This window comes from Mixophyes fleayi, chromosome 5, assembly GCF_038048845.1.
Source record: "Mixophyes fleayi isolate aMixFle1 chromosome 5, aMixFle1.hap1, whole genome shotgun sequence".
Taxonomy (NCBI): Eukaryota; Metazoa; Chordata; class Amphibia; order Anura; family Limnodynastidae; genus Mixophyes; species Mixophyes fleayi.
The window spans coordinates 224,394,462-224,408,526 of NC_134406.1; the positions used below are offsets into that span (position 1 = coordinate 224,394,462).

General features: G+C 39.7%; 1 protein-coding gene across 1 annotated transcript in view; it reads left to right on the top strand.

The window, feature by feature from the left end:
* The window catches only part of LOC142159527 (lipoxygenase homology domain-containing protein 1-like), a 77,407-nt gene that overhangs the window by 40,479 nt on the left and 22,863 nt on the right, over positions 1 to 14,065 (top strand). The window lies entirely within an intron of this gene.

Consider the following 14,065-nt stretch of genomic DNA (forward strand, 5'->3'; position numbering starts at 1 on the left):
TGTATCTGAAATGTCCCCATATTGTGTTTTTTAGCATATCAGGTTTCTGCAGTTTAGGTTTTAGATGCAACGCTTAACTACACAGACTAGTCCCTTGAAAGAATTAGAACGTGAACACAGTAACATGCATTAATTGCTCTATGTGTTGTTTCTCCTTTACCAGAATGGTGCTGCCAACCGTTTTCTTGAGCTTTGGGACCTTTATGAAAGGACTAGATGCAAAAGACAATGTGAAGGCATTTACAAATCAACCACTTGTCTTCTTAGCTATTTGTAAATCACTATCATTAGAATCACTGTTTCACTTAGCGACTGTAATATCACGTTTTCCTCCACTCAATAATCCAGTATGTGCAGCTCTACAGGTTATGACAGTGAAATCAAAGTACTGTATGTTTATATGAACAGATATATTAGAGATACATGGCTGCAGGTTGAATAAAATTGAACTTTGACACACACACTGTAGACACACAGATACAGCCACTTACTTTGTTCCATCGTTCCTGCACTTTGCTCGGTGGACGGAAAGTCAGTGACTGCCGACTATGCAAGTAATCACATGGGTGCCGTTCCATGTGATTACTTGCATAGACGGCAGTCACTGACACTCCGTCCGCCGAGCAGCGCGCAGAGTGCTGCTGCTCGGCGGGCATGATGCAGACCGGCCCTTCTGACCATCAGCCCTTCTGGCGTTTGCCAGAAGTGCCAGATAGCCAGTCCGGCCCTGCTGAGACCTCACTTAAAATGCTGTGTTTTTAGTTTGGAGGCAATGGCCTCATTCATCAAGTAGTGCAAAGCAAACATAAAGTGGTTTATTTTTTTAAAATGCACGTACATCCCAGTGGCGCACGCAGGGGGGGGTTTCTCCAGAAACCCCTCCCCTCCGTGTACCAACGGTACTGTACAGCAGCCGCGGCGCTGTCAAAGAAGCGTCCGCGGCAGTGTTGTATTGTAGTATAATACAGCACTTCAGCAGATGCTTCTTGACAGCGCCACGGCTGCTGTAGAATTCAGACTCGCTGAAATGGAGCATGCGCAGCAGCTCTCTCTCGCTCTTTTTTTTTGGGGGGGGGGGGCGGAAACCCCCCCTTCTAAATCCTGTGTTCGCCCCGGCATACACATGTCCATATTCAACAAAGAGCTGATCTGAAGGAACGTTTTTTGTTGAATAATAATTAAATCTATATAGGCAATACGTTCCTTGATGAGTACGGCACTACGTCACTTACTTGATGTATAAACTGGCACACGTAGCAGTGCATTTTTATTTGCCCCTCTAATTCACCGCTAGATGTACATTTGTGTACAACATGTATTTGCATTGCCTATTGACAGAGGAACTCACAGGCTTCCTTCTTTACACCTATGTTTTTATGTTTTATTATAATCATTATCATACTAACCCTGCTTATTAACCCTTTTTGCATGATGCACTATGCCTGCTGTTTGTATGATAATGCCTGATACGTAAAAAAACATAAACATACCTAATACCTTGGTATGATGCAGTAAGTATGCTGTATGTATGATATTGCATGATATGAAAGAAAAACACATACAACATACCTCAAAGGTAAAAATGTACATTAGTAAACAATTTCTTTATAAAAATAAAACGCACACAATTTTTTTTAAACAAATATAACTTTATATAAACAAATCTTTATATTAAATTTAATTGACAAAATCAAATTCAACTTTCAGAACAAAAATAATATTTTTGCAATATATTTACTTTTTTTGTGGTATTTGAGGATTTTCTATATCAAGAGATGTGCTGGTGTTACTTGTTCACCAGCTGTAAACAAAACAATTGAAAAAAAAAATTGCAATCTTATGACATTTTGAAATCATATCTTTGCTCTATGGGTGTGCTTTGTTCACACACTTTACTAGCTCAGAGTTCAGAGGTGGTACATTAAGGGAAAATCTCTGCAAAGGGTCATGTTATGCTGAACACAGTAGTAGCCAGAGGACTGTATTTTGGAGGCACATGCAGATATATTGGTATGGGGGGGGGGAAATCACTTGGCCACAAAAAACTTATTGGGTCCATGATGTCAGACACCTGTCGCATGGCAAACTTTGCCTAGGGCTAGGGAAAGACATATTTAGTAAAGAAAGGCTTTCATATGGCTACAATGTTATGCTGCAAAACAAAATACATAATAATATACTAGATTATAGCATCAAGATACTTACATTCTTCTACAGTGGCCTGGGATTGGCTCCCGGCCTTCTCCACTTGGGCCTCATGGACCTCCTCCACTTGGGGGTTCCTGAAGGTCCTGGGAATGAAATTGGTGGTGGGTTAGGAAAATGGAATCCTCAGTGGTTGGGGAAATGGAAAGCTATTGGCCTTCCTCCTGGGCCTCCTCCTGTGTCCAGTGAAGGTTATTACAAGTCAAATTGCTTTGTAATGGGGCAGATATAACAGTAATCTTATCTTGAAAAAGAAAAATGTATTTATTATTAGCTTACACCTTCTAATATCTCTCCTCAATTTTGCAAGAAGCTGCGGCTCCTGAATTCACTCCAGTGCGGCTGTTCGCCTACTGCCGTATTTACGGTGCCAGCAATCTTTGGCAGCCCTATAGGTTGCATTTTCTCCTTGTTATTGATGTTATGAGGAGAAGGCCTGAAGATTAGGTCCATAGTACAGGTTAGGGTACGGAGCTCCAGCCTGGTGAAAGTGCTCACACTCAGTTTTATAATTGAATGAGACTTGGCCGTCAGGCCATGTGTGGGTGTAGGCACATCAGCAATGAATCATTTCTGTACCATATCTAAAATGGAAGACTTTTTTCTGTCAATCTCAATATTCAGCCGTATCCAGGCAATTAGGGGCATAACAATGCCTAGCCAGTCACACACAACCAATCGCAGGAGAGAACGCATCTGCATATGCTATATAACAGCTGGAGAAACAATTAGCCATGCCTTTTTGTGATCACTACCTACAGCTTCAGCTACATTGTGATAATTTGTGATACAGCTTCATCTAACTGCCCAATCAATCGGTTATTTCTATGTGCCCTCCATACTCTTCTGTTGGTGAATACAAGGACATATGTAGGACAGTGTATATACCATGAAATAATTTTTAGTAATTAGAATGATGGCTGAGCCACAACAATATGGCCCAGGACAAGACTCTGGATCCTTTGCCGGCCTCTGAGTGTAGGAGGTATAGGGAAAAATTTTCAGCAAGAGAGGTGGAAGTGCTGGTACAGCTGGCGGTGGACACTACTAACCAGCAGTGCTCTGCCCCAGCTAAACCGCAGATCTGGGATGAGATCACTGTGCATACCTAGTACAGTCCTTCGAAAATTTGAAAAAAACATAAATACATCATCCAAGGTATGGCAGACCAATATCTTTAATAACTTGTATAATGTACAGTATCATTCCTACTTTGCTACCCTTTTTTAGGTATTCAAAAAAATTATTAGCACTGGGTAGCTTTATTTTATTAGTATGGGGCATTTAGGTTCAATACATTTCTATCTATATTTATATCTGCACATGTCTTTTTAAAATATTTTGGATAGTATACAGTTGTCTAAGCGTGCCCATCACATGATGCCCGAAACTCATTTGCTGCAGCCCTTCCGGTGAAATCGCCTGCCATCATCGGTTAGCGGGGCCAACAACGAGTAATGCTACAGGCATTACAACTATACAATTGTACTATAATTAACCATCTGTACCCTCAAGTTAATCATCTTTAATTAAGAAATGATCCAGTTTGTTAGACACTACACATATATGGAATAGACATAAGGTTATGCCAATAGAATAAAAAAGAAAGAAAAGCAGTACTACTTCCAATGAAGGCACATTAAAGATGCAAATATTTAGTCCAATACTGGGAAATTATTCCATATCATTGAGGGCATTTTTGAAGATGGATAATACATAAACATAACTCATAAAATCAAAATTTTTATTGATATGCATTAAAAATGAATTTAATAATTAAAAAGCGAAATATTAAAATGTTGGAGTCTGGGACAGGTAAATGAGATGGGAGTACACATAAGAGTGTAGTGGTGGTAGAATCACCTATATTTATGTATCTCCCTATCCACGATAATCACAGTGAGAATCCCTAATTAACCATCAAACATGATCAAAAACTGCACAGGTCATCTGAATGAATAAATCTTTATATTGTGTTAGTAACACAAATATCTAATGATGTATATAATTAATACAGATGAAGTTCCTGAATGTAAATTCTGTTTCTATGTCCTTAAATGATGGTAAATATCTGTTCAATATTGTAAAGATCAACGGAGTATTCGTGATACCGGTTTATTTCTGAAATCAGCTTCTTTGTTATTATTATTATTTTTTATTTGTAAGAAATTATACGAAGATCGTGTGGATGGTAAGTATGTTAGCTTATAATGATGTTTCTCATAGTGAGCAGAGAGAAATGTATGCGTGACCGCGCATACACATGTCTGGGGACATGATCGCGATCAAGGTAAATATATCAGTTTCACAGATCCTCAATGAACAATAGAAAAAAGTATATATCTATATCTGTATATTTTCAGGTGTGATCTGGGTTTAGTAATTATCAACCCCATATATACTAAATATTCCTTCTATTCTCACTTGAAAAGTGGCCGCATATAATTTTCCGGCTAGCTGGTCACCCTTTGTAAACTGTGTTATATAGGGTTATTATTCACTGACCAGCTATGGCAAAATGGATGCTTAGGAAAAATATATATGTCTCAAATTACTTTGTGTATATTCACATTATTTCATTGAGAGGCTATGATTAAAGAGGTTATGCCAAGTCTGAAAAAAAGAGTCAAATAGAGTCTGAGGTTATAGGAATAAAAATGTACAGACTGGATGTGCCATGTGGTTCTTATCTGCAATCAATTTCTATATTCCTATATAAGAGAAGAGAAGGACAATATAAAGGGGGAAGTTGAGACAAAGAGCTCACACAGAGGACCAGAGCTATTGAGAAGCATGCCTCTCATGTGATGGGGATTTAAAAAATCCATTTAAAATAAAATGTAAAGCAACAATTTTTCTTTATTCCTTTTTGTCAGGAAGTTTTCATAATGCAAAAACATAGTTTTCTATGGTTGTGCTATTCTCCAGAAAATAATTAAGGGAAGGATTCAGGTAAAGTGTATTTTTTGGTGATTTTTTGTCCATGTTTCTCTGTCCAATGACCATGAAATAAAAACATTTAATCCAATAATCTGCCAAATAAAACCCTATATTTTCTTAAAAAATATATATAAAATTTGCCTTGTTATACTTAAAAATAAAAAGTTATTCGCCAAAGCAGCATAGAACTGCAAACAATTTCTCAGTAATTAGTTGTAAAGTAGCCCTGGTTAAAGGGGTTAACATGAAGCAAAATAGAACTCTAGACATTTCCAATTACAGAAGCAGACAGAAATAAGTTGTAATATGGTCTTCATACTTGAATTGTTGATGTTAGTCTTCCTAGAGCTTAAACCAAACTGGCAGCAAAATTGAAAGTATAACCATCTGTATAATTCAAGGCTGTCTTTTGAAGGGCGTCACCGCACAGTGCTTAATGGTTCCGATGACCCTTTGGCCCCAGAGTACTGCCATTATTATGGTAATACTATAGACTCACTGTAATAAAATAATGCAGAGACGCGACTTCCCCTTTAAATGTCACATTACATCTGCAACACTTAAAGGTGAACCTGGGGCTCTGCTTTCAAGAGGAGAGGAGCTGGGCAGGGAATGTGTGGGGTGTTAAGGTAGGAACTGGAGGGAGAGAGATCCAGGGATAAAGTAAACACCAGAGGGTTGGGGAGAGTAAAGAGAACCAGAAAGAGTAGGGAGATGATAAAGAAACAGAATGAGAGAGAACAAAGGGTAGGGGAGAAAAAAAAAAATAGAGACAGGGTGAGAGAAGCGAGATCTAGGTAGACAGTCATGAGAAGAAGAGAGAAGAGGACAAATAACTTGAGGAAGGAGCAGGAAGGAGGTGGATAGAACCAGAAATGGAGTGAAAGGAGAGTCGAGAAAGCCAGAAAAAAGGAGAGGAAAGAGATTCAGATATAATAGGGGAGAAGAGAAGGGAGGGAACCATGGGAGAGAGAACCACAGAGTTGATCTTGAAGAGGAGAGAATTGGAGAGAGGGTTAGAAAAAACCAGAGAGGGGGGGCGGGGTGGAGAAAAAAACAGAGGATGAGAGAAATGGGTGGGTACAAGAGAAACAGAAAGAAAAAGTAGTACTTGTGAGTTGAGATAAGAAAGAAAGGAGGTAGGAAAGAGAGCCAGAGAGGGGACATGAGGGAAAACTACAATGATTAACATGTAAAAGTTGGCAGGAAGGATTGAGGAAGAACTATGGGGGAAAGGGGTTGAGTCATGAGAGGACAATTGCTGTCCCAATAGCCACAACCTCTCAAGTGGGATGGGAGGACACTAAGAATATCTCACAAGGCCCCACGTTTGAAAAGGCCGGCTCTGGTCAAGCGAACTATAACTTTTTAGTCTGAATCCTAAATCGCCTGCAAAATGGCTTTTTTTTTTTTTTTAACAAAAAATATTCGAAAATAGGCATAAGTGAACTTTTATTGTTTAGCAATTTGCCATATGCTTTATATTTTTTATGCAAAATATTTAATATAGTTTTGGACTGGAAAGAGTACAGTAAGTATATACAGTGAAAATGTCTTTAGGTTTAATATAATCTATGAGTAATATGCTACACATACGTCAGACAGTTAAACACTCATCAGTCAGTCTGTTACATACACAGTGCTGTCTTACTTCTCTCCCCCTAATTCCCTTCCTAGTACTCCTGCACCCTTCTCCCACTCATTTGCTAGTCCATCCTCTTCCCTTCTATCCTTGCTCTACCTACTGCCTTAGTATTTCACCACATCTCCTGTCCAATACCCATCTACACCCACTGTCCTCATCTCCATCCCAGACCCAGCCCACCCCCACGCACCAGCAACCCCACCAATGTCATCCATATTTCCCCACTTCCTTTTCTATTTTTCTTCTGTGCTCTCTGGAATTCTAGATCCATCTGCAGCAAAGTGCCCTCTATCCATGACCTTTTAAACTCCAACTCGCTGAACCTTCTTGCCATCACAGATACCTGGCTTTCTTCCACTGATACTGCTTTCCCCGCTGTTCTCTCCTATGGGGTCCTCTCTTTCACACACAACGTCAGACTTGATGACCACCCAGGTCTTGGGGTGGGCATCCTCTTATCTGCCTATTGTTCCTTTTGTGTCATTTCCTCTGAGCCCTCCCTTTCAATCTCCTCCATTAAAGTCTACTCCATCCATCTCTATGCATGTCTCAGTCATCTACCGCCCCTCTGGTCCAACTTCCCAATTTCTTGATAATTTTGCTGCCTGGCTTCCCCACTTCCTCAAATCTCCCCTCCATCATCTTAGGTGACTTAAACATTCCCATCGACAACCCCACAGAACCTGCATCCATCAAACTGCTTTGCCTTCTCACAATGCACCTCTTTCGCCACCCACTGTCTCAGTCACTCCCTTGACCTTGTCTTCTTCCATCAATGTGCTCTTTGTGACTTCTCCAGCCCTCCCCCTCTCTGACCACCATCTCCTCTCCTTCACTCTTTCCTCATCTCCTGCACCCGTCCCCATGTCCAAATCTAAACTTTCTAGACACAATCTTGATGCTCTTGATACTGCTCTTTTCACCTCTTTCACCACTGCTCTTGACACTGCTACCTACGCCTCGTCTGTCCACCTTCGCCGCTCTAAACTCCAACCTTGGCACTCCACAATCACATGATTTTCTTCAAAAATGCACACGTACCGTCAAACACCAATGGAGGAATTCTCGTTCCTTGGCAGACTTCCTTCCTTTCAAGTTCATCCTCTTCTTCCTCGCTATACAGTCCTTTTTCATTTTTCTCAGCTCTTCACAGTCCTCCAATCCTCACTGCCTTTTTGCCACTCACTCCTTTGTCCCCCGTCCTCCCCTTCCATCCTCCCTTATTGCCACTGACTTAGCCTCAATTTTGGAAGTGAGAAAAGAGGCGATCAGACACGAAATCTCCTGTTCCCCTCACTCTTTTTCCACCCCTACCATTCCACCCTCCAGCCACACCTCCATCCTTCCTGTAAGAGTCTGACTGGGATCTGTCCTTGGCCGTGTGTTCTTCTCTCTGTAAACCTCCACCCTGGGTGAATTCATCAGTTTCTTTGGCTTCCAGTATCACCTCTATGCCAATAACATTCAATTCTACCTCTCATCTCCTGATCTCTCCCATTCCCTCCTGTCTCAAGTGTCTATTTGCCTTTCTGCCATCTCCTCCTTGATGTTCTTAAGCTTTCTCAAAAGTAAAATGGCCAAAACTGAACTCATTGGGCCTGATTCATTAAGGAATGTAAAGCAAAACAAATGAGCATCTTTGAACCTTTGCAAAACCATGCTGTTCTGGAGGGGGAGGTAAATTTCATTTATTTTCCTTATGTGCAAAATAATAAACTAATTTGCACCCCTTGCATTGCAACATGGTTTTGCCAAGGTTCAAACTTAGTTATTTTTTGCTTTACTTTCCTTAATGAATCAGTCCCATTGTCTTTCCTCCATCAAGAGCCTCCTGCACTCCTGAACTCTCTATCACTCTTGATAACACTACTATCTCCTCTGTTCCCCAGCTCTGCTGCCAGAGTGTCATTCCTTGCCCCTCACATTCAATTTCAGTTGCTTCCACCTCTGCAACATTACCCGTATCAGACCAGTCCTTTCCCATGATTCCACAAAAATTCTTATCCACACTGATCATTTCTCATCTTGATTACTGCAACCTTCACCTTACTTCCTTTCCCCACTCCCATCTCGTTCCTCTTCAATCTATATCTAATGCTGCAGCTAGACTTATCTTCCTCTCTCGCCGCTCCACATCAGCCTCCCCTCTCTCTCAAACCTTACACTGGCTCCCCCTTCTCTACAGATTCCTCTTCAAACTCCTCACCCTCACGCACAAGGTCCTTTGCAACTCCACTGCTCCCAACATCTCCAACCTCATCTCCATACACACTCCCTCCTGCCCTCTCCAATCGGCCAATGACCACCTCCTTTCCTACCCTCTGTTAACCACATATTACTCCCTTAAGATATTTCCTGCGCTGCACCCCACCACTGCAACAATCTCTCTCACTCTACCAGACTATTTCCTAGCCTGTATAGCTTCAAAAAGTCATTGGAAACCCAGCTGTTCAGAAAAGCCCGCAAATCCTCCACTTGACCATTTCATCATGTAGTGTACCTCACCCACTTTCATCCTCCATCTGTCCCACTCTTGCTTCTTGCCACCAAATCCCTTTACATTGGCTCAACCCCATGTGTCAATCCTTTGTCTTCACCTTTCCCTTTAGATTGTAAGCTCTAGTGAGTCCACTGACTACACTCCTCTATTGTCCTTGCACCTCTTTCAGTGCCTCTAAATCTGTTAGTTGCACCCACGCTAATGGGCACAAGTTTCAGCCTGCGCTGAATATATTCCTAGCACACTAGTAGCTGTGTTGAGAGTTGTAGTGTTATATGTTTACGGTATTGAGTTATTATACCATGTAGTGTCTTGTTGTTTGTCCTCTGTACGGCACTGAGGACCTCATGTGGCACCCTATAAATAAATGTTAACATATTTGTTATATATATATATATATATATATATATATATATATATGTAAAACAAATATGTTAACTCCCCACCCCATTAAGTATTGAAACTTGAAGTTATATTTTTGGCATGATTGAAAGAATGGCTAACATTTTTTTCATTACTAGACTAAAACACATAGCGAAGGTTTCTGCTACTGATAGGTGAAGAGAAAAGCTCAGTAAAAACAAAGTTGAATTGATTAATAAATGCCATCTTTTAAAGGATCACTCGGCTGGTGTCTGTGAGAATATTACATCAAAACAATAAACAAACAAAAGCTAGGCACACAATACAAATCAATGCGTGTGGCAAAAACTTTTAATGGAAAACTGTCACTGCTCAGCCTATGAAACTTTCATAAACCCTGAGATCAACTGATTGCACTGAGTGGCAGCTCTGTGCTTTGATGAACGGTATTGATTTGATATCCAAGAAAGACATGAAAGTCACTGGGTCTCAAGAGTGTTTGTCTTAGGCAGATAAACTATTACCTGCCAGAGAGACTTCTCAATAAACTACAGTTGTACAAACACTGGCTGAACAGTGTTGATACTTTCAGAACACAGGTTCACGGCTGCCAACTACCCCCGATTTTCAATTAAAACTGATCCCTGTAAATGTTGCTAGTGTTTAATAAAGGCCATCTGCACAGTACCACTTATCTAGTTCTATACACTGTAGTTCTCAGTATTCATTCTTATTCTGTGTATGTACAACTGCACAGTGCCATTTTTTTGTTTTTTTTGCACAGAGTATCAATATCTGATTTGATTGCATAGTGATTGCTCAGTAGTTCTTCACATGTCCTGTACACTGTACTAAAATGTGTTTTAGATCTTGTAGAGCAATCATTACATGCTGGGGAATGTAATGATCAGTATGTGTCTAGTGTGATCCATAAGTGAATGATAAAAATGAGCCCCACTAGCAAATAACATGTCCAATATAAATTGAATTGAACTGTTGGCTACTATGTTTCTAATCCAGCCTCTATATTATCACTTCTGACAGGCTGTCACAATCAGCCCTCAAACCTGAGCCTGCGTGACGTGTGTATGACAAAGGGTTAATCAAAAACAACCACCTGGTCTGTCAAAAATGATTAAATCCTTCCCTATCTATGCCACATTTTTTATTAACCACAAATTTCTCCCCTGTTTCAACTATGTAGCGTTTTGACCAAAGTGACAAGTGAATTCGTAAGAACACGGTGACTTGAACTTATTGGACCTGATTCATTAAAGAAAGCAAAGCAAAAAAAATGAGTAACTTTGCACCTTGGCAAAACCATGTTGCATTGTAGGGGGAGCCAAATTTAAAACGTGGGGACAGATTTATAGTTGGGGAATCCTAGATCAACTTTCATTTTCAGTGTACAAATAAAGCTATCAAGTATTTGTGTGAGTAAGTTTTTGCCTTACTTTCCTTAATGAGGCCCACTAAGTGTAATTTCATATGGAAAATACATCCACAATGCTTAAGATAAAACAGTTACTCAAATGACATACAAGGGTATAATGCAATGGTTTCTTGCAGCATAAATAGAATAAACACACAATTGATAAAACTCACATATGATCAAGTTTCTGTTGCTGGGAGAAGCAGAAAATGGGACACTCTTCAATATCAGATTGACTCCTCAAAAATGAACAACTTCTTAGAGTTATTTACAAACACCCCCTGGGGAGAACAGAGAAGTTAAGCATAATCAAAAGGACACATTGATTTAGTTTCAGTTTGAAAGTATTAAGCCCTGGCTGTACACAGCTCCTCAGCCCCTTCCTGGCATTGACACCACTTATTCTGGACTTGAAGATCTAATCTTTAGATCTCTCACTTATCTACTAGGACAGCCAGGGGCAATGCTCCTTCTGAAGTTATTGGTCCTCTTCTAAAGCTCCTGGACACAGCTGCTCTCCCATCCTCAGACTGAGAGCCTCAGGAGCAGAAGCCTAGATCAATGGGTCCTCCCTGGGTCGCTACAATGGCCCCCACTAGACCACCAGTATACACATAGTAAATCCTAAACCGTCTCCAAGATTGTTTGAGTCTGAAGAGGAAGGACCCAGCCACCGAGAAGTGCCCAGTAAAAACATTTTTTCTAGTATTCACTGTGTGTGTGTATATATATATATATATATATATATATAATATATATATATATATATATAGATAGATAGGATATACGGTATATATAATTATATAGATATATAACCTACTGACGGCAATAGGGTCATCAGGGAGGTCATCAGCTACACAGCAGAGGGTTAATTGTGTTAATATAGGTCTCAAGGGAAAGTGTAACCAGTAGCATTCAAGAAATAAAAAGATTAACAATATTGTAATAAAATCAGTTGCTCTCCTATAATAATATTATGCTGGCTCATGAGACTTGCTGGAACATGACCAGCATTTTATGAGAATTACCGTTACAATTTATGTGATCCACATACACAGTCTTCACAACCCCTGAATACATAATTCAAGACTTGTTAAAATATTATACTCAAACAGATAACACTGATAGCATCTAGCATTTTGTTAAAACTGCATGTTTGTTCCATTATAAAGCTTATTAATTATTATTATTATTAGAATAAAAAGCGAATTGGTTACAATAGACTAATTTTGTAACTGACAAATTATGAGGATGCAATTATTACTTATGACTGACCATTCTATTCTTCTGAATTATATTTATTGTGACAATAGCTGATATAAGTTTGTAGTCTAATAGGCATTAGGTACATAATGGCACAGCTGTAAAATGCTTTAGGTCACTGTTAATAAAAAAAATGTAAATGTGTGTAGGAAATTTTACTAAGAGGTTGACTATAATGTCCTCCTACTGGTCCTCTTACATATAGTACTTATCCATTTATAATCCTCAATCTGGTTTAACAACTTTATATTTGCACCCCATCTGGTCTTCTATTGTGTTCCTCACTATATATGGTCACCAGTCGTTTTCATTCTGAGCCGTGAACAAGTAAATTCCAAACAGATTTCTATTGTTCTTAGTCATCATTGGTGCCTGGTGAAGGGGCAGACATCATTTTTGCCTACTTCAGGCTAAATCAGCCAAATTGGTTGACAAAATAGCTTTGTATGTGGACAACTTTAAACTGCAGTGTTTAGGAGGTCAAATAGATTGAAGTACTCTATAGACAGATATTTGTGGCATACTAAAGTCAACAGGGAAAATGGAGAACATTTACCAGCATAAGTAAAAGCAGTACAATGTAGAAACACAAACAGTTAGCCATGTTGTAATATCATGTGACTGCTCTTATGCCTCTGCACAACGACTTGCGCAGCAAAATGTCTTTGTTGTGAGGTACCACGTTTTGGCTCTGAATGAGGACAGGTCAGAGGAGATAGGGGCATTCTTGTGGCTTCTGAATTAATCAGTTTTCTGTGCTACCAAAATCATTAAAATGAGACTTTGTTTTGTACGCAACAAATTTAAATGAGCATCAAGGGAAAAATAGCAATATAAGATAAATTCAGTGGGAACATTCATGGATCTAAAGGTAAAGCAAGCAGACAGTTATATGCAAAGATTGCGTACACTAGTGAACAATAAAAATCAATAAATATGACCCTGAAAGGAAAAAAAGCCCCAATTTTTCCAAACTATCCTAAGTTATTTAATGATAATTAAATAAGCACTAAATTGATACTTTTGAAAAAGATCAAATTAATCGGGAGGCAGGTCCAACTGTTGAAATACACAGTGCATTATTACAAACAAATGTGTACAAATAAGCATTTAACTCACTGAGACATGACCAAGAAACACATTAATCCTTGTGGAGTTCATTACAGCAAATGAGATGTGATGCACCACACTCATTTTTTTCTTTATAAATGACCCCATGGTGACCCCAGAAATTCTACCCCATAGTTTGCAAGTCAAATATAAAGAAATGAGGTGCCAATAAAATAGTAATTTTCCCCCCACATACTTTGCAAGTCAAATATAGAGCATGGGGTGACAAATAATAATCAACTCCCCCTCCCCGCCCCCCCCCCCCATTTTGTTTTTACCTCCCTACTTCCTGGATTGGACTTTGGGCACCCTCTTTTTTAAATATAAATAAATAAATAATTAGATTGTATTTACTCACTCTTATTTCTCCTGAAGTCTGGTCAGCAGATGCAGGGGGCTCTTCAGATTTCTTCTCTCTTCTCTCTTCTCTTTTCTCCAATGGCTGCCTGGAAGGGGAGGGAGCGTCGGGGAATATCTTTACTCACACTGTCTGTCAATGTACTGTCAGTGATCATGTGCGAGTGCGGCGGCCCGATGTTACAAATCACAGCTCATCTTTCTGTGCATTTTCTCCCACAGCACACTCTGCAGGCCAGGGGTGATACAG